This window comes from Pinus tabuliformis, chromosome 3_2 (assembly GCF_031772625.1).
Source record: "Pinus tabuliformis cultivar Carrire ecotype Pingquan chromosome 3_2, CPIR1, whole genome shotgun sequence".
NCBI classification, from domain to species: domain Eukaryota; kingdom Viridiplantae; phylum Streptophyta; class Pinopsida; order Pinales; family Pinaceae; genus Pinus; species Pinus tabuliformis.
In genome coordinates, this window is record NC_142302.1 from 313,977,730 (window position 1) to 314,004,292 (window position 26,563).

A 26,563-nucleotide genomic window follows, 5' to 3' on the forward strand; every position below is an offset into this window, starting at 1 on the left:
TGGATCTGAATGAAGGAGGAACCTAAGCGCATAAAGAAGGATAAGATCTATTGATGGGTCATAATCTTTAAAGATTGAATGATAGTATCTTTGTATGATTTTGATCTATTTTGTGAGGCGCACACTTGATCTATAAATATGATAATCTGGGTTATTTAGCATTTCACTGTTTGAAAGAGTAAATTCTCCTTTATAGATCTGTAGGCAGGTTCAGTGAAGCAAAGGTGCGTATACACACAGGTTCAGTAAAGGAAAACTACGTATATGCAAGTTGCTCCACACACAGGAGCGTATGCACGTAGGTTTCAGGTTGTTTAAGTAGCATATACATATTTTATTGTGATCTAGCTGCCTCTGTTTGCTGTTGCATTGTTCTGGGTTCAGAATTTGGTATATGATTACTGTCGCTGTGTTTTGGGTACAGCTGTTAGATAAGTGTTTATTATGAATCAGTTTTGTTCGGTGGAAAGGAGATTGGTTGAAGCAGAGATCTTGATGATTGATTCATGTTCATGGATCCAGTCTAAAAATTTATGAAACGTGGTCCCTAGAAGAAAGAGAAGGTGGTAGCCTTCTGTAGGCCAGCACCTACGTACTAGTATCTTGGCTAGTGCAAGAGCTAAGGGGGTTGTATCTCCCTTCCAGGAGAAGCTGGAGAATGAGAGAGGGTTGTAGCTCTCTACAAGTTGCAGCCTGCGTACTGGTAAAGGACTGCACCAGTACATTGTAAAAGAAGTTTCTAATTTAAAAGGAAGATAGAGACGAATTGCAGCAGGTGGTTTTCACCCACATTGGGTTTCCACCTTATATCTTGTGTTCTTGTGTGTGATTGTCTTTCTACTTTGTTTTACTATTTCTGGTTACTGGTTATTTGATTCTGAAACACATATTAACAATCAACATCAGAAAGATAAATTAAATTAAAAGTTTTCTCTGTATACGCAGGTTTCCTTATGCAGAGTTGCATATATACGAGGGTTTAATTAACTGAAGTAGCGTATATCATTTGATTTTTGAAAAAAGAATATTTGACCTGATAATACTGATTCACCCCCCCCCCCTCAGTATTATTTCCAACATTATGTCATTACATTGATGTTTGGGACTATGCGAAGCAGAAAACCCTTAAGAAGGAATGGAGAATCAGGCTCTAAATATAGTCCACTATTGGGATCCTCTTCAAGCGACAATGAAGGAACTATTCTGAATACACCACGAAGTGTGCCGCGATTGGTAAGTCAGGGTATTCCGAGGATACCTCATCCATCCACTCCACCTCCGCCTCCACCTCCACTGCATACACTACACCTTCACCTCCACCTCCACCTCTGCCTCAACAATTCAACATGGAAAACGCAGTGAAGACGTTGATCTTTAAAGGGGTAGGGAGCGAAGACCCCAAGAAATTATAGTTTGTTGCAAATGTTATGTGGATAGTGCAACAGATTGCTGATGATAATATAAAGAAAGCACAGTTGGTCACAGCATTGCAGGATAGGGCAATAACTTGGTATATCAAGTTCTCTCAAGACAGACCTGATGCGACGTTGGCAGAGACTCAACAAGCGTTGAACAGTGAGTTTAAGAAGCCTAAGCCTTAGGTGTAGTCCATAATGGAGTTTAAGGAGATATGATAAGCAGTTGATGGGTCCACATGGGACTTCAATTAGAGGTTGAAGTGCCTGATCCGGTAGTCCAACATGACAATCACGGATTCTCAACATAGAGACTGGTACTTCGCATCCCTCCTTCCACATTTAAGGTTGCCAGTATCATAACAGAAGATAGGAATGCAAGTGGAATCATTGGAGATCGCAATGAGTCTGAAGGCTTCACCAATATAGGATATGAATATGGGAGTGCAATAGATACAGTCGTAGTTAGCAAGCCTGCATATGGAGTTGCAAAGTTTGAAGATAGGAAAGGATGCTCAGATTGAGGTGCGCACTGAAGTATGGTGTGTAAAATGTAAAGGTAATAGACATGAGAAGGATCATTGCCTTATTTATCAGAATTATTTGATTAGAGGACGTCATGTGCCTATGAAGCCTAAAAACATTACCGAACCGAGCAGGTGGTATCATTATGGTGCATTATCTGCTAGATAACTGGAAGGCACACTACTGATAATTTTCACCTCTTGGAAAAAGTTGTACAAACCCCGCAACAATTGTTTTGTGCATTCTATAAATCGGTGGGGCACGATGAGAGGAATTATCAAAGCTATGACTTAATGATGGAGTGAACCCCTACTTATCGAATGCAGGAAGAAAATTGGCCTCAAGATTAGGGCAAGGGTGCAGCGCGTTGAGGATTCCAAGGTTGTGGAAGAGGAAGAGGGGGCAGTGCTGGCAGAGGTTGAGGCCAAATCATCTATTATAACTGTGATGAAGTAAGACATTTTGTGCGTGACTGTCAGAACCCAAAACAACTATCTTGACAATACTACAGACAATTTGATCATTTTATAGAATATTTCCCAATGCTGATAGATAAGATGTAGGAGAAAAAGACGCCACAGCCTACGCAAAACATCCAGATGATGAGGGAGGAGCCTCACAAAGAAGATCATAGTATAAATATAGTAATGTAAAGTGGTATGACCATAGGAGAACATAAGGGGAAGCAACTAGAGACCAAAGGATGGGTGCACAAGGCTTCCGAAAAAGGAAGTTAGATTTGACCTCAACCACGCTAAAGAGATGTTTATGGGGGCCAAAAAGAGTTTCTCTAAGGCTTCTAACTCTTGAAGTCAAGAGAAAACCACTATACAAAGTAAAGTGCAAGATGTGGATCCTTCGATGTTAGCCACTTTTCTCAAAACTTGTATGAAGTTTTTAAGGGATCAAAAGGCAATAGAAGAGCTCCAGGAGCTTATTAACAATTGTACTAGAAAAATTAAGATTCCTTCATAACAACGCTCTCTGAGGAAACTAGGCAAACATAAGAACCGGACTGGGAACGAGATGAGGTTAACCGTGCATATCATGGAGTATGAAATGGATGAAGTCATCCTGGATTTGGGTTCTGATGCGAATGTACTGCCTAAGAAGACATGGGAAAGGATGGGAAGACCTGTGCTACAATGGTCTCCTATACAACTACGCATGGCCAACTAGTAGAAGATCATTCTGATGGGGAACCTGTATGGGATAACCGTAGACATTGAAGGAGCGAGTGTGTTGCCTGATATTGAAGTAATTGAAATCATGGATGACAATAATCCTTACTCTACACTACTAGGAATTGATTGGGCTTTCGACATGGATGCAGTGATTAATTTGAAGAAGCGAAGAATGAAATTTGAGAAGAAGGCACTCAGGGTTATTGTGCCACTGGACCTTGCTGAAGGAGTGCGCTACACTGAACAGGTCCATGATTATGTGGAAGATGTTGATCTAGATTAGATATACAAGATAACTGCACACAATGAGGATTGGATCAATCCCACTACAGATGGCTGGATCATGTGGGATAGAGACAACTCCTTTACCTTAGACTTAGATGAAGAGCTCGAACAATGGTAGAATCAGTTACATGAAGTCTCTACGCTACATTGCAATATCACGACAAAATCTATGCGACGCGTATCTATGAAGGTAAGAAATCTCCCTCATTATGATGGCTTGAATGATTTTAATCTCTTTTTGGATGCATTTGAAAGGGAGGTGCCCGAGGAACATCGATTTCATGCACTTGAATTGGCACTGCATGCTACACCTTCTCGTTGGTAGGGTAGGCATAAGGAAAGCTTCACTGACTGGAGGGAGTACAAGCGGATGATGAAGATGAGGTTTGGATATGCTAATACCTGGATCACTAAGAAATATAGTGGAAAGGATGATCTACGTGAGCATTTGGCACAGTGGATTAAAGGTTGGGGAGAATAGGCACAACCAGAATGGGTACATATCTTCTGTCATACCCTCGATACCATCCAAATGAACTGGTATTTGGAAACAGAGCTACGCCATGGTATGGTCGAATGGGACACCTTGAGGGATAGATTCTTTTTAAATTTTGTAAAAAATTCTGTTTTCCCACCTCGGTTTTCAGTTTCACCTTATTTCTCCTATATAGTTAAATGCCCTTTCCCATATCCATACATTTAACAACTGAAAAAATAATTTTTTGCTGAAAACACAAATTCTGGAAATTTTACAGAATGCTGGAAAATGTAGAAATAAAAATCAACAGGTACAAACAGTTATTTAACACATTTGAATACAGTGATTTTTGGTCAATGTGACCCTAGAAAAACCCCCTACAACTATTGGGGAAAACCAATTTGAGAGCTCTTCTTTATTTCTAAAAAATGCCCTTTTACAGTGGGAAATATTCAGCAAAAAAAAATCAGCAAGCAAAATTACAACTTATCTCTTTTCCCGTGCCTCACAGCAAACTGGAAATTACAGCAAACAGGACAGCAATAAATGATGTACGGCATCCTCGATTTTCGTGCCCACTTTCAGCATTAAATGATTTTGTACGACCTGCATTAAATTCTTTGTACGGACCTCGATTTGTGTGCAAAAAAACAGCAAATTGCTCCTCGATTTCTATGCAAACCAGTTGTACATATTTCTAGAAAATCGTGCCAAAATCTTCCTTTCACTGTGTGCTGAATCAGCTATACAAATCTGCTCAACTATTGCCTTGGAATGTGTGCCAAGCTGCTGTCTCTTTCTTCTCCCTGCTCAGAAATCTCTCTTTCTCTCTTGCTCTCTCTCTCTCAATCTGCTCATGAAAGAATGAATGATCTTTTCCTCCTTTTTCTCCCTTAATCCAACCCTAAGTGACTTTTGGGTGATCCCTAAATGCAATGGCTGAAATATATTGAGATCCAGGGCTGAGATTAAATGCTCATTTAAATTTCACTTTCTATTTTTTAATTCACCCCACTTTAATAAAGACCCACTTAGTCATTTATTTCCAAAGTCACTTTTCTTTTCTAATTTTACATTGACTTTAATAAAGTCACTTTAAAATTAGACTTTAGTAAGTTTATCACTTAAAGTCACTTTTAAATTAGATTTGACTTTATAAAAATTATAAAGTCACTTTAGGAGAAAAATTAAATTCTTTTTGACACTTTTCCCTAGGCCAAAGATCAAAGCCTTAGGGAACCACCTGTCCTCCGGTACCAAATTTCAACACTCCCTCTTACCAAGGAAGGTGTTCCTCACCACATCCATCTTGTTTCTGAAGTAGTCATGCATGCCCTTTGGTAAGGCTTTGGTAAGAATATCTGCAACCTGCTCATCAGTGGGAATATACTCAAGCTTCACAGCGTCCTTCTGAACACAGTCTCTGATGAAATGATATTTGATCCTGATATGCTTTGACCTGTCATGAAATATTGGATTCTTCGTGAGTTTAATGCAACTCTGATTATCATAGTAAATCACTGAAGGTCTCAACGGCTGACCAAATAAGCCAAACAACATCTTGCGAAGCCAGATCGCCTCACAACTAGCTAGACTAGCTGCCATATACTCTGCTTCCGCTGAACTCAATGCTACTGACTGCTGCTTCCGGCTAAACCATGACACTACTGCGGAACCCAACCCAAAACAGCACCCTGAAGTGCTCTTCCAATCAGAAGCACAACCTGCCCAATCAGAATCAGTGTATCCTGCCAATCTCACTCCATCCTCCTGCCTGTAGTCCAGACCATAATCCACTGTCCCCTGCAAGTACCGTAAAATGTGTTTTGCAGCCACCCAGTGAACCTTCCTAGGCTCACACATAAACTGACTCATCGTGTTGACTGCAAAACAAATATATGGTCTAGTGTTGACCAAATACATCAAGGAACCAATCAGCTGCCTGTACAATGTGGGATCCACCAACTCATAATCCGAAGAATGAAGCTTCTTCCAATTGGTGATCATCGGTGTCAACATGGGTCTACAATCCTCCATGTGGAATCTGCCAAGGATGTCCACAATATACTTCCCCTGCCCCAGGAAGAAATGCCCCTCCTCCTGCCACACCTCCAAACCCAAAAAGTAATGCATAAAGCCATTGTCCTTCATCTCAAACTCCGCTGCAAGATCTCTCTTGCAATGCTCTATGAGTCTCTCTACACCTGTAATGACCAAGTCATCCACATACAGCACCAGAATGATAGGCTCCTCACCTATCACAATAAATTAAAGTTTCGGATCTGCCTCACTCTTTGTGAAACCCATCCCCTGCAAGTATGTATCTATCCTGGAGTACCAAGCTCTGGGAGCTTGCTTCAGGCCATAAAGGGCCTTCTTTAGTCTACACACATGGGACTCCTTCCCATGCACCTCAAAGCCCTATGGCTGCTCAATGTACACCTCCTCCTGTATGAAGCCATTGAGAAATGTAGTCTTCACATCCATCTAGTGGATCTTCCAACCCATCTCTGCTACTATCGATATAGTGGAGCGGATCAAAGTATATCGAGCCACGGGAGCGAAGGTCTCCTCATAATCAACTCCCTCTACCTGGGAGAACCCTCTAGCCACAAACCTCGCTTTGAATTTCTCAATGCTGCCATCTGCAGCATGCTTTACCTTGTAAAGCCATCTGGAAGTAACCACGGATTTTCCCTCAGGCCTCGGCACCACCTCCCAAACATCATTCTTCATGATAGAATAATACTCCTCCTGCATGGCCTCTCTCCAGACCTGCTGGCTAGCTGCCTCCTCATAGCTAGAAGGCTCAGAGTCAAGGATGTTGATAACCATTGCCATATAGCTACAAAACCTCTCAGGTGGTCTACTCTCTCTGACCGACCTCTTCGGCTCAGCAACAGATGTGGCATATCTCAAGGTGTCCTGAAGCCACTTGGGCTTCCTCTTCCCTGAGTGCACTTCTCCCACTGGAGAATGAAATTCCTCCTCTCATCATCATCAGGGCCCTGAACTCCTGACTGTCTGTCTGTTATCCTCCTGCCTACACCTAAACCTGTAGAAGCTAAGGTACCATGTGAACTATCCATCAGTGGACTCCCTAGTGAACTGCTCTGTGAACTGCTCTCCATGCTGCCTGGAGCACCACCCCTCTGGCTCGGTGAGCCACTGCTCACTAACATACCTGACATCCTCATAGATGTACCTCCAGATCCTCTTGATCCCTACCCACTGGATCCCTGCAACTAACTCAACTGCTGCTGAGGGTCTGGCTGATCCAGATACTCTAACTCCCGTGACCTCCTGAAGGCCCTGTCCTCCTCGAACTTCACATCCCGCCTGACAACAACTCTCCTCTGTGTAGGAATTTAATCCAAAAGGCCTTTGAGGTCTCACTGTAGTCCACAAGGATACCCTTCTCTGCAGTGGGCTCTAGTTCGGTCCTCTTCTCCTTGGGTATGTAGGAGTATGTAATGCATCCAAAGCTACGAAGATGACCAATATCAAGCTTCTTCCCAGAGAAAGCCTCCTCCGGAGTCATGTGCCCCAAGGCACGATGCAGACTCCTGTTCTGCAAGTAAACAGCTGTGTTGCAGACCTCTGCCCACAAGAACAATGGCAACCCCTGATCATGTAACATGGCTTTGGCAGCCCCTACGATGGATCTATTCTTCCTCTCCGCAACCCCGTTCTGCTGGGGGTTGTAAGGAACAGTGAACTCCCTCCTAATGCCTGCCTCCACACAATAGTCAACAAAATCTCCAAGGGTGTACTCTCCTCCATTGTCCGACCTCAGGGACTTGATCTTCCGACCTATCTGTGTCTCTACAAGAGCTCTAAACTCCTGAAACTGCTTGAAGACCTCACTCTTGGTCTTCAAGAAATAAATCCAGGTCCTCCTGGAGTGATCATCAATGAATAAAAAATAGTACTCATATCCACTCAAGGAAACATGAGACATCCGACCGCTCACATCGGAATGAATCAAATCATGTATCCCAGTCGCTCTGTTGTCACTGCTGGGAAAGGGGGATTTGGCAAACTTGCCCATCGCACATCCTCTACAAGTATCAAAGTGATCAGTACTTAAATCTAGCACACCTGTAGTGATCTCCCGCAATGTCCTCAAGGCTCCATGATACATATGACCCATCCTGCGGTGCCAAATCTCACACATCTCAGAACTGCTAGCTCTGTTGTCGGTACTACTGCTCAATGCCACAAGGGACTGGAATGCAAACTTGTACACCTTTGCATGGCGTACACCTATCACTCTAGCTGAATGAGCTGGAGTTCCCCTGGGATACATCAACATCTATCCTCCCCTGAACAGTATCTCATATCCTCTGTCCTCCAAAGCTGAGACGGATATGAGGTTCTTCCTCATCCCTGGCACATAAAGAACATCTGACACCTTCAAGGGAGGTTTGGACTCCCTCTGAAATGTCAGAGTCCCCACACCGACTGCTCTAAAAACTCTGTCATCACCGAGTACTACCTCAATATCAGTGCCACTCTCTGAAAGCTCTGAAAAGTACTCACGGACTCCTGTCATGTGACGTGAAGCCCCACTGTCCACATACCAGATACCCGAAGATGCTCCGCTAATCGAGGGAAAAGCATGCTCCCTCTGAACCTGTGTGGAAGGTGATCCTGCACTAGAGGACTCATACGCAATGAACCCAAACTCTCAGTCAAAACGAACTGCAAAGTCCTCAACCTCTACTGAAGCTGCCATGTTCTGGTCCTTCCCCTTCTTCTTCTTCTTCTCTGAACACACAACTGCATAGTGTCCCATCTTTTGACAATTCCAACACTTCACCCTGTAATAGTCCTTCTGTGTGTTACCCTGTTTACCTTTTCCTTTGCCTTTTCCCCCACCATTGCTTGTGGAAGCCTGCTTCTTCCCTTTGCCTTTCTTGCCTCCTGCCGACAATGCTACATCCTCATCCTGCTCAACTGGCTTGGCTGCCCCAAGCTGACCTTTCCTGATCTCTGTCTGAATGCAATCATTCCAAAACCTCTCCCATGTGGGAAGGGTCTCACGTGCACAAACCCCATCAACAAAGTTCATCCATGAACAGGGGAGGCCATTCACTGCAATCCGCACCAACTCAGTGGGTTGAATGACCTCTCCAATTGCTGCCAACTCATCTCTCACATTAGTAATCTTTGTGAGATATCCAGCTACACTGTCATTACCCATCTTAATGTTCTTCAACTTCTCCTTCAGGACCATTTTCCGGTTCTCATTGGTACTCTGGTAGAGATTGGACAATGTTGTCCACATCTCATGGGCATTGCTCTTTCCTCTCACATGAGGAATGCAATGGTCTTTGATTCCGTCTAGAATCAGTCTCTTACCCTTGTTGTTCTTTTTATTATAAGCATCCAACTGAGTAGCATCAGTAGGCACAACAACAGGGTTCTATGTGGTATGCACCATGATATCCCAGACTTCTGCCTCCTCAAAGATACTATGCATTCTCTCCTTCCAAATGCTATAATTTGTATGCCCATCCAACCTATCCTCCACCCTCAATCCCAATGACATACTGTTGTCCTAAAACTTAAAAATAGCATTGTTGTAGTAAAGATAAAACTGTTCTTTGTGAAAAATCAGCTTGCTGGAATTTTCCAAGTGAAAAATCAGCAGACTGTAATTTTCCTCCTTGTTGTCCCAAGCTGCACTTCAGCACTCAAGCTCTGATACCATGTAAAAATTTTTGTTTTCCCACCTCGGTTTTCAATTTCACCTTATTTCTCACATATAGTTAAATTCCCTTTCCCATATCCATACATTTAACAACTGAAAAAATAAATTTTTGCTGAAAACACAAATTCTGGAAATTTTACAGAATGCTGGAAAATGCAGAAATAAAAATGAGCAGGTACAAACAGTTATTTAACACATTTGAACACAGTGATTTTTGGTCAATGTGACCCTGGAAAAACCCCCTACAACTCTTGGGGAAAACCAGTTTGAGAGCTCTTATTTATTTCTAAAAAATTCCTTTTTATAGTGAGAAATATTCAGTAAAAAAAATCGGCAAGCAAATTTACAACTTATCTCTTTTCCCGTGCCTCACAGCAAACTGGAAATTATAGCAAACAGGACTGTCACACGGAATTTGTCAAGGGTGCGGACACGACTGACCTTCCTAGAATTCTAAGACGTTCTAATGACAAACAAGACAAAATGGAGTGATCTTTCTCTAAATACACCTTTTACAACATGAAAACTACAAGTGTTTAGGCTTACCTTATTCCAAAACGCTGTTGTTGAAGTCCGTTCTTGACGATCCGGATGAGCTCCTCCTTCAAGTCAATTCCTGCAACCACAAACAATCAAACAATTACCAAGCACTTGCATTTCATATAATAAAACATATATTCAACATGCAGACCAAGGAACACATGAAATAACTCATTAACACAAGCTATTGAGAAAAATAAACCAGTTTGTATTAATAACGAAACAAAGAAACTCTTACAACCTGGCCTTGGTGTTGTGCAAGTTCCTCCCAGGGTCCATCAAGGGTTTTCCTCTACTTTGACAAAGCTCACCCTCTTCCAAGTAGAATCAAGTAAAGACAATCTCTCCTCACAAAGGCTCTAATGGAAGACCTAAATCCTGCAGCATTTACCCAAAGAAAATGTATAGCTCCAACCTCCTCTCCCTCTGGCTCAATGTCTTTATTTATAGTGCTGTAAAGAGGTTATTCAGGTCCACTATCAATGGGATCATCCCCCTCTATGGGTGGGATAGCTCCCTTATTGATGGGATAAGTTCCCCCTTAATAGAGATACATGAACCAACTGGAGGCGCATCCATTTCATCAAACCGACCTCTAGAATGTTCTAGAAGTAACCACAAGTAACTTTTTTAAGATAAAACTCGCGCATTTTGCCTTTTACAGAGGGACGCACCTGTCCCTTAACATACAGAGCGTCCATGGACGCAGATTTTGTGAACATGGTCAGCGTCCCCGCAGGTAAGGCTAGAGAGAACCTGCGACCCCAGAGATAAACATAGTTTTTACAAGACTTTCTCTCTTCTTTGAGTTTGAGATGGATAACAGAGGCATGAGACTTGCCTAAGAGGGTAGCATGACTGTTGATTTGAGCCATACTAACTGTAAGTAGTCAAGGTGACATTTTTTAGTGTAACAGATTGCCCCCTAAAGTGCGAAGCCTGGAATAGAGTAGGGTTTTGTAATTCTAGGAAGGGTGAAGCGCTTTATCATTTCAAGGATTGTCTTGTGGATGGCCTGGTTGGAACCTGCAATTTTCAACACAAAATACATGGATAAGATTATATCATCACTGAGGTAGGCATTCCCATACTCAGATTCAAAACTTTAACTAATGGACTAACTATTCTGATACAGGAATGATCTTGCAGTACATCATTTTTATAGACTTTTGTAGACACAGTATGGACGCAGCCATCTGTTTATGATTAGTCTACATAGATAATGAATACAAAACTCCTCGCAGCCTGGATGGTAGAAACTAGATCCAGGGTCTTCACTTCTACTTCCCGAATTGGTACGATTCTAGCCATGTGATTAAATGATTTGATGTCGAACATGTTAGAAACCACTTGATTACCAGTCGATGATGTAAACTGTTAACAAGCGTGAGAGAGACCACCAGTAATGTCAATGGTTCTCAAAGTACCAAGCACAACCCGTGAAATGTGAATAGATGTTTTGATGTCGAACACTTCACGGAATCCTTTGATCGAAAGTCAATGATGTAAACTGACGTCAAAGGCGAGAAACCTGCCATTGATGCATGCAGACTTCAAGGTACTGTCGATTCCTAAGTCATCTTTCTAGATAATGTGTCGATGTCGATAGAAAGCGACCCGTTGCAGGCAAGCCCGCAACACGAAATCATTGTTCAAGTTGAAGAAATGTTGCTGTAAGGACTGACTCAGGGATGGTCAAATGGATGACAAGTATTTTGCAGATGAAAGTTTTGCTTGCAGACCTCTTGAACACATAACGACACAACAGATGGCTTGGTGACGAATAACTCAAAGTTAATCCCCGAAACCCGGTTAAAGACTTTCAAAGTGGTTTGGTCAACTGTGAGGTAAAAGATTTCCCAACCCAGGTGAATGAAAAGTGTCGTGTTCAAGAGCGGTAATAAAGTTTCTTTTGAGACAAAAGGTGACAAACAGGTTCATTCTTCTCTCTTTTCCCCCACCATTTCTGGCAAGTACCTCTTTATTTTTAACAAGCTTGAGGAGGATAACATATGCTTGATTATAAGCTCATCCTTCGGACGAGTCCAACCTAGTTTAAATTCGAACCCTAGGAAGGAGTGGTTCGTTCCTGTTTGTAATTGAACAGGTCCTCTACTGTAAAAGTTTAACGAGCCCAGTATAGGAGAAACTCGGCGTTTTTCAATTTTAGAGAGTCTGAAAAAACTAAAGGAGACTCCACGTTGAACTTTTTCGTATATTTGTGTCCCTCAAGCCCGAAAAAGTATAAAATAATACCTGGGGGAACCGCTTGATCTTGCGACCAAGGAGTACTTTCATAATAGTGTCGTTGACCTGAAAAGTAAAAAGCGATCAAGGACACGTCGTTTTATTTCCTTATCGAGTTTGAAACGACAAAAACCCGGCAATCTTTTCCTGATTTTACGGTCAGAAAAGAGCTAAAAGGGGACCGTCTTTTAATTCCGTTTTAACGAGTGTAAAAGAAACACTCGGCGATCTTTTCATGTTTTAGGAGTCAGAAAAGGGCTTAAAAGATGACTCTGATATTTTTGTTTGTGAAAAATTACAATTTCCCTCGAAATCCCTTTGTCCTGCACAAAAGCAACACATTACTCATACCTGTTTAAAATAGGCAAAAATACATTCAAAAACATCTTTTCATGGTAAAAAATGAACTAATTCATCCAAAAAACCTATAAAAAGACCTTTTACCATGTCATTTTTACCGTTTCACTGTTGAGGTTGAAAAAGGAGCTTTTGACAAGAAACTTCCCGTGGTCGCTGCGGAAAATCTGACCGTCGGAATCGAACGCCGTCTCATCCAGGTATTTTACACATCCTACTCTGCATTTCTATCCGTTTAGAATCAATTTTTAGGTCTTAGTTTCATTTTTTTGGGGGGTTTTGGTTTTGGAATGCGCCTCTCGGCGGACGCAGGTGCCCTTCGGGTGACCTGCGTCCCCCGACTTTTTCTCATACGGGAAAACGGTCGGAAGACGCAGCCCGCCTTCAGGCCAGCTGCGTCCGGGCGCCCTGTGCTACAAAGCCGGGGTGCGTCTTCCGAGAAACGCGCATTTCAAAACCCCAACTCTCTCAAAAAACCACCAAAAATTCCCAAATCAATTTCTAATTGCTATTTTTGATATGCAGGGCATTAATCATGTTAGACTGGAGAGAAAGAGAGCATGTAGAGGAAGATGAAGCTGCAATAAATCATCAACCTTCCCTGGATGCCCTAAGAGCATGCGGATTATACAAATATTGGACCATACCGGGCATGAGGGGCCAGGTAAGATTCTTGGAATGGCTGGTTGAGCGATGGAACGTTCAAGAACAATGCTTTTACATAGGAGGGCACCAGCTCGAGATAGAGCCCTCGGATGTATACTTTCTCACTGGCTTGCCAAACAGAGGTGAGCAACTCAGTCTTGCGGGGACTAGGCCGGGTGGCCAATCCCTTGATAGTCTCCGCGAGGATTGGTGCACACGTGGGGCTCACCATTCAAAAGGCATAGAGATAAAACACATCACTCTACCGGAACTCAAAGTCATAGCGTTCACGGTTACCAGAATTTGCGGCGCGGCCGCTTTACACATTGCTTCCGGATCCCAAATGCGGATGGCAATTGACTGTTACCAAGGCACCATTTTCAACTGGTGTGAAGCTGTGTCGGCTCATATGAAGAGCCAACTGACCAAGGCAAAGAACGGACGACTAAAGACTTTTGGATATGGGCCTATAGTCGTGAGCTTTGCCTTGGAGAGAATTCCAATGCTGATCCCTCAGCAACTCACTGTTGATATCTTGGGTCCTCGGCAGCCAAAGCTGATACGATGGGTTGCGGTGATGGCCCGGCATCCTGACGAGGGCGCGACAGTAGTTCGATTCTCAGATAGTTATTTTGACTGGTTAGAGGGCCAGCTTTTTGTGATACAGGACTTTCCGTATGCCGGAATGGATTTCAGAGGTGATCCGGACATGGTTCTTCCACAGGGAGAACAATGGGACGACAGAGGTACTTTTATTTTCACAAGTTTTCTAGTTATGTATTTTTTGTATTTTTTATATATATCGTCTCAAAACTAATAGTAAAATTTTTCAAAATGCAGATGTTGGTCCACAGCGTCCAGCCAACCTCCGGCCTTATGATAGACTACATCCAGCTGCACCGGTACCGGCCCCACAGGACGCGGCAGCAGAAGTACTAGCTGAGTTGGAGCATGATCTAGAGCGTCTCACGGCAGATATACCTGAGACTACTATGGATGACATTCCTATCAGGCTTCAGCGCTTCGTAGTCGCGGTCCCTGGACCGTTTAGGAGATTTTTGCGTAAGGTAGCCCGCGCAGTGGTGTCGTACAGAGAGCACCACCAGTGATTGACTAGTCACTTTTGTAGTCACATGTGACATTTTTGACTTTTTGTACTATCATTTTGCCGATCATAAGGTGTTTTCAACCTATGATCGAAGACGATGTATATATTTTTTGACACACTTCTATCTATATATATATCACTATTACCGGCTTATCTTGTTTAACATGTATGATGAAATGTTTTTAAATTTACTTGCATGATTATTATAAATGTCTGTCCAACACTCGAGAAGCAATTGCATCTGCTAATGTATTCAAAGACCTTGGAATATGTTGATATTCAATGTAATCAAATTCACGTTCCAAGAGACGCACTCTCAAAAACAACCTTAATAACACAGGATTTCTAATGGCATAAACTCTATTAAGCTGTAATACAACAAGTTCAGAATCTAACCTCACTATCAAACGTCGAATTCCAAATGAAATAGATTCGGATAATAATTCAACCACTGCACTGTATTCTGCAATGTTATTCGTTGTTTGACCGAGGCTTACCCCATGCATAGAAACTAACTCGTCAGAGGGCGAATAGATAACCCAAGCTGCGGAAGAGATATTCCGTGTATTACGACAAGCACCATCAGCAAATCCAATGTATGTTTGGAGAGGCGTCGACATCTACAATATCAAGAGTAAAACCAAGATAAGCCAGAATAATGACGAAAAACCACACTCGCTAAGCTAAGCACACTGACTAAACTAACACACTTGCTAGCTAGAAAGGAAATCTAACCTATCTAAAAATTTCTCCATACCCATCATTTTAAGCATAATACCTCTTTAGGTAAAGTCCATTTCTGGGTTTACCCAAAGAGTCCCCATCAAAATCAACTAACTCATAAGCCCCTTTTGCTAGCTTTCGCTTTACAATGTAGGGCCCATGCCACATGGGAACGAATTTTCCGGCACCTAGCTTATCGTTAGCTTGATCATATAATAGTACTAGGTCTCCTTCCGAAAAACTTCGAGGGGTTACATTTTTATCGTACTGAGCTTTCATTCGTTTCGCGTGAGTCTCGATAGCTAAAGTAGCGTCACGTCGAGTCTCATCTAATTTAGCCAAGTATAATAACCGTTTCTCCTCTTCGGAAGTAGCTGGAAGTAATTCGACAGCCATTTGAAGTGATGGGATTTCGCATTCAATAGGTAACACAGCTTCTAAGCCATAAACTAGCTGGAAAGGGGTGAAACCTGTTGAATTTTTCACTGAAGTTCGATATGCCCATAGCGCCGAAAATAACATGTTATGCCAATTCGTTCGATGGATACCAATGATCCGTCGAATCATGATGACTAGAACTTTGTTGATTGACTCAACCAAACCGTTGGCTTGCGGATAATAAGGAGTAGAGCTATCGTGGCGCAAACCAAGCTGGCTTGTAAGCTCAGTCATCATGACGTTTCGAAAATGGCTCCCATGGTCAGTAATGATTGCTTGTGGGACACCAAACCTAGTTATGATATGATTGAATACGAAAACTGCAGCTGTCTTGCCGCTTGCGTCGAATGTAGGCATCGCCTCGGCCCATTTTGTAAAATAATCAACCGCGAGGATGATATACGCATGCCCCCCGGCCGAGTGAGGGTTACAAGTAATAAAGTCAATGCCCCATTTGGCGAATGGACCAGCGGCAATTATAGGGTGGAGAGGAGCAGGTGGAGCGCGCATCTTTCGATCAAACACTTGACAGTTGTGGCATGTTCTGACGGCAAGGATACAATCTTTAAACATAGACGGCCAGAAATAGCCAGCGCGCAACACCTTCTGAGCTGTGGCATACCCAGACATATGACCGCCACATGCTCCAGAGTGACAATCATTCAAAACTCTCTCAGCCTCTTCGTGAGTTAAACAACGTCGAAAAACTAAGTCTGCCCCCCGGCGATAAAGTGTATCTCCAATAATTCTGTATTGCTGGGATCGAAACCGAATTTTTCGACGGTCTTCCTTGGAAGCTTCAGGCCGAAAGGTTTGGGTTTGGAGATAGATGATTATATCCCCATACCACGGATCTAAAGTGCTAATAAGAAACAAAGATTCGTCCGCAATGGACTCCTCTGCCACAGTCTCTGTGTCAGCACTCGGGAAATCACACATCAATTCCGCAAAAACTAAAGATTTCTTAGACTTGGACTTCTCGAACTCCAAGTCGAACTCTTGCAGGATAACAATCCATTTAGAGTACTTGCCCCCTAGCAGTTGTTTTGTCAAAATATAAATCATAGGGTTGCAATCCGAAATAACCGTAGTTTTGCGGAGAAGAATGTAGTGACGAAAACGCTGGACAGCTTGAACGGCTGCCAGGGCCAATTTCTCCACATGCGAATATTTTAACTCAGTGGGATTTAAGGTTCTACTAAGATAATATATCACATGCTCTGCTTTGAATTCATCTTCTTGAACTAACACCATTCCAATGGTGGAATGCGAAGCTGCGAGGTATAAGAAGTAGTCCTGGTTGTAGTTGGGAGGATGCAATAACGGTGCATGGGTCAACGCGTGTTTTAATGCATCAAAAGATTGTTGGGCAATCTCGTCCCAAAAGAATTGTGCGTTCTGTTTCAACAACCGTGTAAAACCTTTAGTGACCTCGGCGTAGTTTGGGATGAATCGGCGTAAAAAGTTCGCTTTCCCTTGCAAACTTTGGAGTTGGCGCAAACTCGAAGGAGGAGGCAATTTGATGATAGCCTCGACTTTCGAGGGATCGACGCGAATGCCGGCTTTTGAAACAACAAATCCCAGCAATCGACCTGTTTCTATACAGAAAACACACTTGTGGGGATTCAACCGAATTCGATAATGCCTACACCTCATAAAGATTGCTCGTAGGTGGACAAGGTGATCAGCTCGATGTAAAGAATGAGCAGGCAAATCATCGAGATAGGGTTGCACAATGTGCTTGATGTCATGAAATGCATAAGACATCGCCCGTTGAAAAGTAGCGCCGGCATTCTTAAGCCCAAAAGGTAATTTGCAATAAGCAAATGTCCCCCATGGACAAATGAAGGCCGTTTTTGGTTGATCGGCAGGTAGAATATTGATTTGATTATAGCCTGAGAAACCATCCATGAAGGAAAACATCTCACTTCCGGCACAATCATCAATATTTGATCGATATAAGGCGTAGGATAGTTGTCTTTTGGACAAGCTCGATTGATATCCCTATAGTCGATACAGATTCTTATTGTTCCTTGTTTTTTATTGACGGGAACAATATTCGATACCCAATCCGTTAACGGGATCGGATAAATGAAACCTGCTTTCAACAGCTTTTCGACTTCTGCTTTGATTGCAGCCGCTTTTCGAGGGTGAATCTGACGCAACCGTTGCCGAATGGGTTTAGCATCCGGGTAGGTTTTGATTTCATGAACAACAATGGCAGGATCAATTCCTGGCATTTCCTCGTAAGACCAGGCAAACACGTCGCGGAATTCTTGGAATAGGGCCTTGTAAGTTTGGATTTCTTCTTCAGTACATGCGGCACCTATATGAATGTTCTCCTCGATTCCGGGCTTCACTGAAATATCAATGGGAATAGTACGAGAAATATTCCCTAAATTCAGCTCTGAATCAGAATGTTTCGTTGGATCCTGAGCGTCTTTGACATATTCAGCGGTAAAGATAGATGAAAAATCATTTTCAAATGCATCATCCTTAGGTAAAAACGAAGATCTGTGATGGAGATCTTCCCATGGTAGATCATCTACACTTAGGATTTCGCGAAGTTGTTCGTCAGATGACACTTCTTCGGGAAACGTTATCCGTTCTAAGGGTGAGGTGAAAAGTGACTCTTCACTGACCACATTCATTTGGTTGGTTTCGGTTGAATGAAAATCGGTAAAAGACATAAGAGCTTCATAAGCAATCTCATACGGACTCAACGGCATAACATCACCGAGTGAGTCTAGCTCAGAGTCAGATGGAACATACCAAGGATCATCATAAATAATGTTTTCTGACGTGATCATATGAATCGTTGCAAACGAAGGGTCTGCATTGAGTGGAGGGAGAGGAAAAGTTCCCAGTAAACCGGAATCCTTAACTAAACCTACACCAATGTCCCTATAAGGGATTGTCGTTTTACCAACATGTTGAATACTTTCTGAAGAGGTTGGGTCGGATGAAAAGTATGTCAGCTGATCAATAGTCACGATCTTACCGTTATGTGGAAACTTAATGACTCTGAAGACCGATGAAACGACCGCTGTCATAGCATATGACCAACTTCGACCCAAAAGAAGGTTGTAGTCTAGAGGGGCATCAACCACTTCCACATCCAGACTAACGGTTTTACCTTCGACCCCTATAGGCAATTCTTGTAGAATACCAAACGGACGGAACCCACGGCCATCAAAGGCCTTAAGGATGGTGGGGGATTGGTTCAACGAAGGAGAACCAAGCGATCTCCAACATTGAATCGACATAATACACGTAGAAGCTCCCTCATCAATCACAGTCCGATGAATAGGCCTGTTTTTGACTATCACTGGGATTTGGAAAGCCATTTGATGGGGGAGACGCGGTGTACTATTTTCTAGATCAAAGATCATTAGGTTCGGGTCCTGAACATCGACAGCTCCGATAGCCGACAAAAGCAATTTTCGTTGCGCTGGACATGATTGCAGCACTTCGAGTGCCGACATTGCTGAAGGTGAAACAGCTAAGTCTTCAACAATGTTGTAATTCTGGGCTGCTCTCGCATGTGGATTGAAAGCAGACCTTCGAAGTACACCCTTGGCGGGCGGCTTAATCACTAAGTCTGGGTTAGGTTTTTCGATCTGTAGTGGATCGGAACCAGGAGCTGAGGTTGATGGGTTAGAGTGAGAAGATTCTGCTTCCTTACCATCAACAGGAGCCTTACTACCATAATCTTGCGATCGAGTCGCAATCCTGACATGAGACATCATCAAAATGGGTTCTTCACTGGCATTCGAAGAAGAACCTATCATCTTATTCTCCTGCTCTGGAAATGGATTTTTTAACACAGCAGGAGTGGGAGAACCTTTGACTATTTTCACTACCTCGGCCCGATGAGGGCAGTCTCTCGTAAAATGATCTTCTTCACAAATGAGACAAGGATATCGAGGTTTGCGTTTTTCGTCATTGGTTTCCGACTTTTCCGTTTTCTCCTTTGGAGCCTTGTCTGCTTTAGCCTTCTTCTTTCCTTTCTTCTTTCCACCGTTTTTTGATTTGGCCGTAGATGACTCTACAGCGTGAATGTCGGCGGTAAGTTCAGGAGGAGAAGACTCTCCTGTCGGAGAATCAGGCAAAGTGATAATTGGAGTATTGGAGGCCTTGGAAGACTTCTTCTTACTCTTCGTAGTCACGATACCAATCATACCATCAGCGGCATGAGATCCCGAAGGAGCAGCAGCGATTTGGTTTGACTTTGGAAGATCCGGAATTTTCTCATGTAACGTACCCGACTGAGTGTAAACTAAGTCAAGGTATTGTGCCTGAGCAATGACTTGCTCCTCAGTAACTACTCCGGCCTTAGCTACATCTTCAGTAATTCTTGGTAATAATGATTTGACAAACCATTCAGCTAAGATTTGGTCCGGGATAAAAACTTTCACTAATCTTCTTCGACGTCTCCACTCATGGATGTGATCAGAAATGTACGTGGATGTCGATTGTTTTAGCGAAGTTAATAATTCTGTACCATTATCGTATCTGACTGGTAACTGAAAATGAGTTAAGAACGAGGTAGCTAACTGGCTAAAGTTGTAAAAAGAGGCCCGTGGTAACTCAATGTACCACTTGGCTGCGAGACCAATGAGTGTACGCTGGAAAAGACGTAAGCGGATGGAATCATCTGAGATGGAATTTGATGCACACCAGAGGTGGTAAGTCATCACGTGATTAGACGGATCCTCTCCAGACTTACCTTCGAACTTGGGTATATCGCTGGGCAACTTATTTGGCATTGGCGGCCAGAACTGAAGATATTGAATTGGATCGTTCGTTAGGCGCGTCAAGTCGGGTAAATCTAAAGTCGCAATAAACGGTAACTGCCGGTTAGGATCTCTAAAACTCTGAGTCACAATACCAGCCCCAGGAGGAGGATATCCAGGATAACTAGGAACAGGAGTCGCATTTGGGATATTATATCCTCCTGGAAAACCAGGATTAACCGGACCGTACTGGGGTTGCTGAGGTTGTTGATAAGTGTACCCAGGATACGGTTGATACTGGTAAACCGGTTGTTGGGCAGCTTGCCCAGGTTGATACTGTCCCTGGTACGGAGGTTGAACAAATTGAGGTTGAGTAGTAACAACCGTACTTGTACCAGGTTGGCCTGCAGGCATCTGGACTGTGGTTTGAACCGTAGGTCCAGACAACGGTACAGATGTCTGAGGAGTGGTTACAGGGACAGTAGAAACCGGAGCTGCCGATACTCCAAAGTAAGCATGGTAGATGAAGCGGTAGTTGCTGCAGCCGTGTGAGGTGGAGTACCAGGTGCAATTGGCGGCTGAGTAACTACGGAAGTTACAGGGGTCTGAACACTTGACTGGACAGGTTGCGGTTGCTGGGGTGGACCAGGAACTGCAGGTTGTCCTGCTTGAGGTACCGACTGTATACTTGGTTGCGACATCTGTTGACCCTGTGACGGATCCCATGTTAACATTCCAGGGTATTGACTCGTAACAGGTTGAGGATACTGAGATCCATAGCCGTATTGAGGATAGGGTTGATAACTGTAAGGTGCAGTCCCATATGATTGCCCTTGAGGTGGTTGATAACCTTGACCAGGGTATTGACCCGTAGGTTGATAACCTTGAGGTAAATACGAGTACTGGGGTTGACCTTGACCTTGGGTTGGTATCCTTGAGGTTGATACCCTTGGGGTTGATACCCTTGGGGTTGCCATCCTTGAGGTTGCCATCCTTGAGGTTGATATTGATACTGAGGTTGACTTTGGGGTACATATTGAGGCTGGGGTTGATACCCTTGAGGTTGCCCCCCAGTCACGAATGAAGTACCTTGAGGTTGCCCCCCAGGCATTAACGAAGGTTGCCCCCCAGGCGGTAATTGGCCACCTTGAGGTTGGTTAATGGGAGTTGAACCTGACATCATATAAACGTCACCTATACTCAATGGTACATTACCACTGTTTCCAACTAATAACCCATGATCAATGGGTTGAGGAGATGCTCCCGCAAAGGTACCAGAAAGTGATTGATACCCAGTAGGAACAGAAGGACCGCCATGTAAAAATGATTCAGGACTTTGCGAAAACACAGATGACTGACCAGACATATTTACAGGAGAATGAATTCCTCTAGGTGGAATAGGAGTACGAGGTGTAGAAAAACCTACTGAGTTGTCTAAAAAATTGGTTAATGCAAGGTACCAAGATTCACTTCTAGGAGGACTGTAAAAGATGGATTCACGCTCCCTTAGATCAAGGGTAATTAGATCTTCAGAATCAGAAACGCCTATTTCTTCCTCTGGAACAAGTTCTTCTATAGCAATTAATCCAACAGGAAGATTTTCGGTGATAATTCTTTCTATTCTTGGTGAATCAGGAACACTAGGAGTTGGAGTAACAGGTTCAGAAATTTCAGGTTCTTCGCCTGTTTCACTGGCAGATGAAAAACTACCAGCAAGCTCGGAAACTGTAACAGCTTCGGGATTGTAACCTGTTTCTAAACTTTGGTAATCTGGATGGACTACCAAGGAAGATTCTCCTTCTTCAGGTGAACCTACTCTACTGTCACTAGGAGGAGTTACAAGGACCTTTAACCCTTCTAAATTACCTGGGTCGTCTCGAGGAGGGGATCCCCTAAGTCTACGGGATCTTCTCAACAATTCGGCCACAGAAACAACTTCAGGAGACTGGCCCGCAATTCGACGGGACCTTCTCGGTAATTCCGCCACAATTAAAGATTTTAACTACAACACACGAAAACAAAGTAAAAATTTCAAATCAAACCACCTAAAGTCTTCTAAAGAACCAAACAAATTTGAAGCACACGCCTAAAGAATCTAGAGCGTCAAAGCACACACAAACAGTAGTCTTCCGGACCAAAAGCGCTAGTTGGTGATTAGGCCCAACCTCGCAGGATTCAGTACAGAAATGGCGGGTGGAACAGTTACCCCGGCAACCTGCTTAATGAATAGACCGGCACAAGTTCCTCCACTTTAACCGTCTCGAAGTGAAGTGAACCCCCCGGAAAATCCAAGTGAGTATAACCGACGTCTGCTCCAGGTACAGTGGGACCTTCCCTCCACCGTCACCTTGGGTAGAATCCTAGATATTATGGCCACTAAGGTTACCAATCACAACAATTACACCTGGGGGAACAGTCTAAACTCCGACAGCACGCAAGGGCAGAGTAGCAAGCTCCAATCCCCTTACCGGCTCCTTGACAACAATCCAAGGTTTACCGATAAGTGACCCCTGGCTCCTCGACAATGGTTAATCCGAGGTTTACCGTTTGTAATACGTACTGCCTGGCGTCGTTCCCAACGAGGGAGGAATGATCCCCTCACTGGTTCGGACACGAGCTCGTGCTTCTCCTTTAAGAGGAGCTTTCCCAGAATGTAACTGAAACAATTGGATTTGTTCTACTCAAGATAGACTATCTGTTTGGTTTTGTAGTCTTGGAGAGTTAAGTACTCACCTACTCCAAGACCCTAGCCTAAGCTATGTTGGTGTTTCAGAGCCCTAGAAAAATAAAGATTACTAGATTGATTTTAATTTAAGCGTTACTTTTAAGGTTGTTTCTTAAGTCAAAAGGTGATGGAAGTGAAACCAGTGGTGTGTTGACTCGACTCGAAACCACTACAAAATGCACCTAGAATGATTTACCCACTACTTTACTTTTTCGATGAATTGCTTAACTAAAAAGTTGAGAGAATGCAATCTTTATAAAAGCAACTTCTTAATTGAAGACAATCAAAGAAACAATTCGTTTTTCTTTTCCAAGCATAAAAACATAACCTCTCTTTACATGCACGAAAAAAACTCTTTTCTTCTTTCAAAAACAAAAAGCTACTTGAAACAAGACTTTTAAAGAAGATGTTTTTGTATTTTTCTTTTAATAAAGCAAATAAATCTAATATAACCAAAAGTCAATCTTAACAACTATTAAAATCTATGAAAATCCACTCATAAGCAAACTAAAGGCAAATTTATTCTAAGCAATCTTAACGAGGCCAAAACTAAAAATGATTATTTCTAAGGTGTTTTACTTGATCACAATCAAATCAAGGACTAGTTTATTGCAGAACCAAAAACTAGTCAAAACAAAACTCTAATCTTTTTGTTCTTTTTGTAAAATGGAAATCAATACTTTATAAACAAGCAATTCGAAATTTGACCCAAAACAACTTAAATGGCAAGCTGCTCACACAAGGAGACTTTACGACAGGCCCGACTTCTAAGAAGGTTGACTAACCAGAGAGATCTAAGGTTGGACAACTTTCTACTATCAAAGTCACTACAAAACCTATCCAAAAATCAAACCCTAGGTCTAAACTTCGTTGAAAACCACTAAAACACTCAAAGCTCACAAAACAAGTTCAGGTGAAAATTCTTGACAGGGTACTAAAGGATCTGGGCAGAAAATACAAGGAAAAATCAAAATCTAAAAGCAATTAAAGCAAAAAAAATGGAATTTTCTTAAGTTTTACAGGAAGACGTAGGCAACCCGTTGTCACAGGTGCGGCCCCGCTCTGTGCAAACGGCAACAGCGCGTCCAAAGACGCACTGTGCAGTACTCAGAGAGTGCGTCCTTCTGAAAAAATGAAGAAAAACCAAATCTAACTAAATCTAAAGCTAAGCCACCCAAATACTAATTCTCACAGTCAAAAACCAGAAAATAAAAATGATTTTCTCAAAGCAAAGTTCATATAAAGGAAAAGACTCTCTCATTAATGGATTCCCCAGTGGAGTCGCCAATTTGTCACACGGAATTTGTCAAGGGTGCGGACACGACTGACCTTCCTAGAAGTCTAAGACGTTCTAATGACAAATAAGACAAAATGGAGTGATCTTTCTCTAAATACACCTTTTACAACATGAAAACTACAAGTGTTTAGGCTTACCTTATTCCAAAACGTTGTTGTTGAAGTCCGTTCTTGACGATCCGGATGAGCTCCTCCTTCAAGTCAATTCCTGCAACCACAAACAATCAAACAATTACCAAGCACTTGCATTTCATATAATAAAACATATATTCAACATGCAGACCAAGGAACACATGAAATAACTCATTAACACAAGCTATTGAGAAAAATAAACCAGTTTGTATTAATAACGAAACAAAGAAACTCTTACAACCTGGCCTTGGTGTTGTGCAAGTTCCTCCCAGGGTCCATCAAGGGTTTTCCTCTACTTTGACAAAGCTCACCCTCTTCCAAGTAGAATCAAGTAAAGACAATCTCTCCTCACAAAGGCTCTAATGGAAGACCTAAATCCTGCAGCATTTACCCAAAGAAAATGTATAGCTCCAACCTCCTCTCCCTCTGGCTCAATGTCTTTATTTATAGTGCTGTAAAGAGGTTATTCAGGTCCACTATCAATGGGATCATCCCCCTCTATGGGTGGGATAGCTCCCTTATTGATGGGATAAGTTCCCCCTTAATAGAGATACATGAACCAACTGGAGGCGCATCCATTTCATCAAACCGACCTCTAGAATGTTCTAGAAGTAACCACAAGTAACTTTTTTAAGATAAAACTCGCGCATTTTGCCTTTTACAGAGGGACGCACCTGTCCCTTAATATACAGAGCGTCCATGGACGCAGATTTTGTGAACATGGTCAGCGTCCCCGCAGGTAAGGCTAGAGAGAACCTGCGACCCCAGAGATAAACATAGTTTTTACAAGACTTTCTCTCTTCTTTGAGTTTGAGATGGATAACAGAGGCATGAGACTTGCCTAAGAGGGTAGCATGACTGTTGATTTGAGCCATACTAACTGTAAGTAGTCAAGGTGACATTTTTTAGTGTAACAAGGACAGCAATAAATTTTGTACAGCCTCCTCAATTTTCGTGCCCACTTTCAACATTAAATGTTGTTGTACGTCCTGCATTAAATGTGTTGTACAGACTACAATAAATGTGTTGTACGGACCTCGATTTGCGTGCAGAAAAAAATAGCAAACTGCTCCTCGATTTCTATGCAAACCAGTTGTACGAGTTTCTAGAAAATCGTGCCAAAATCTGCCTTTCATTGTGTGTTGAATCAGCTATACAAATCTGCTCAACTGCTGCCTTGGAATGTGTGCCAAGCTGTTGTCTCCTTCTCCTCCTTGCTCAGAAATCTCTCTTGCTCTCTTGCTCTCTCTCTCTCTCAATCTGCTCATGAAAGAATGAATGATCTTTTCTTCCTTTTCCTCTCTTAATCAAACCCTAAGTGACTTTTGGGTGATCCCTAAATCCAATGGCTGAAATAGATTGAGATCTAGGGCTGAGATTAAATGCTCATTTAAATCTCACTTTCTATTTTTTAATTCACCCCACTTTAATAAAGACACACTTAGTCATTTATTTCCAAAGTCACTTTTCTTTTCTAATTTTACATTGACTTTAATAAAGTCACTTTAAAATTAGACTTTAGTAACTTTATCACTTAAAGTCACTTTTAAATTAGATTTGACTTTATAAAAATTATAAAGTCACTTTAGGAGAAAAATTAAATTCTTTTTGACACTTTTCCCTAAGCCAAAGATCAAAGCCTTAGGGAACCACCTGTCCTCCGGTACCAAATTTCAACAAATTTCAACTTTGAGGATGGATTCGAGTGCATTGATGAAGTGCTCCAAGAAATTAAGGCTGCTATCTTTAGAACACCTGAAGAGTTGGTAGAATGGGTTCAACCAGACTAGAGTACACAGTTGCGCCATGCGCTGGAATGCTACAATGTGACTGCAGAAGAAGAAGATGATGATCCGTGAAAAATCAATATTCCAGAGACTGAAGGACAATGCAAGGTTGAAGGACCTAAAGTAGAGAACCCTGATATATTATAACCTTTGAAGACCAAGCAAGTAAACATTGGATCTGATGTGCAGCCTAAGTTTGCAAAGATAGGAGATTATTGAGATGAAG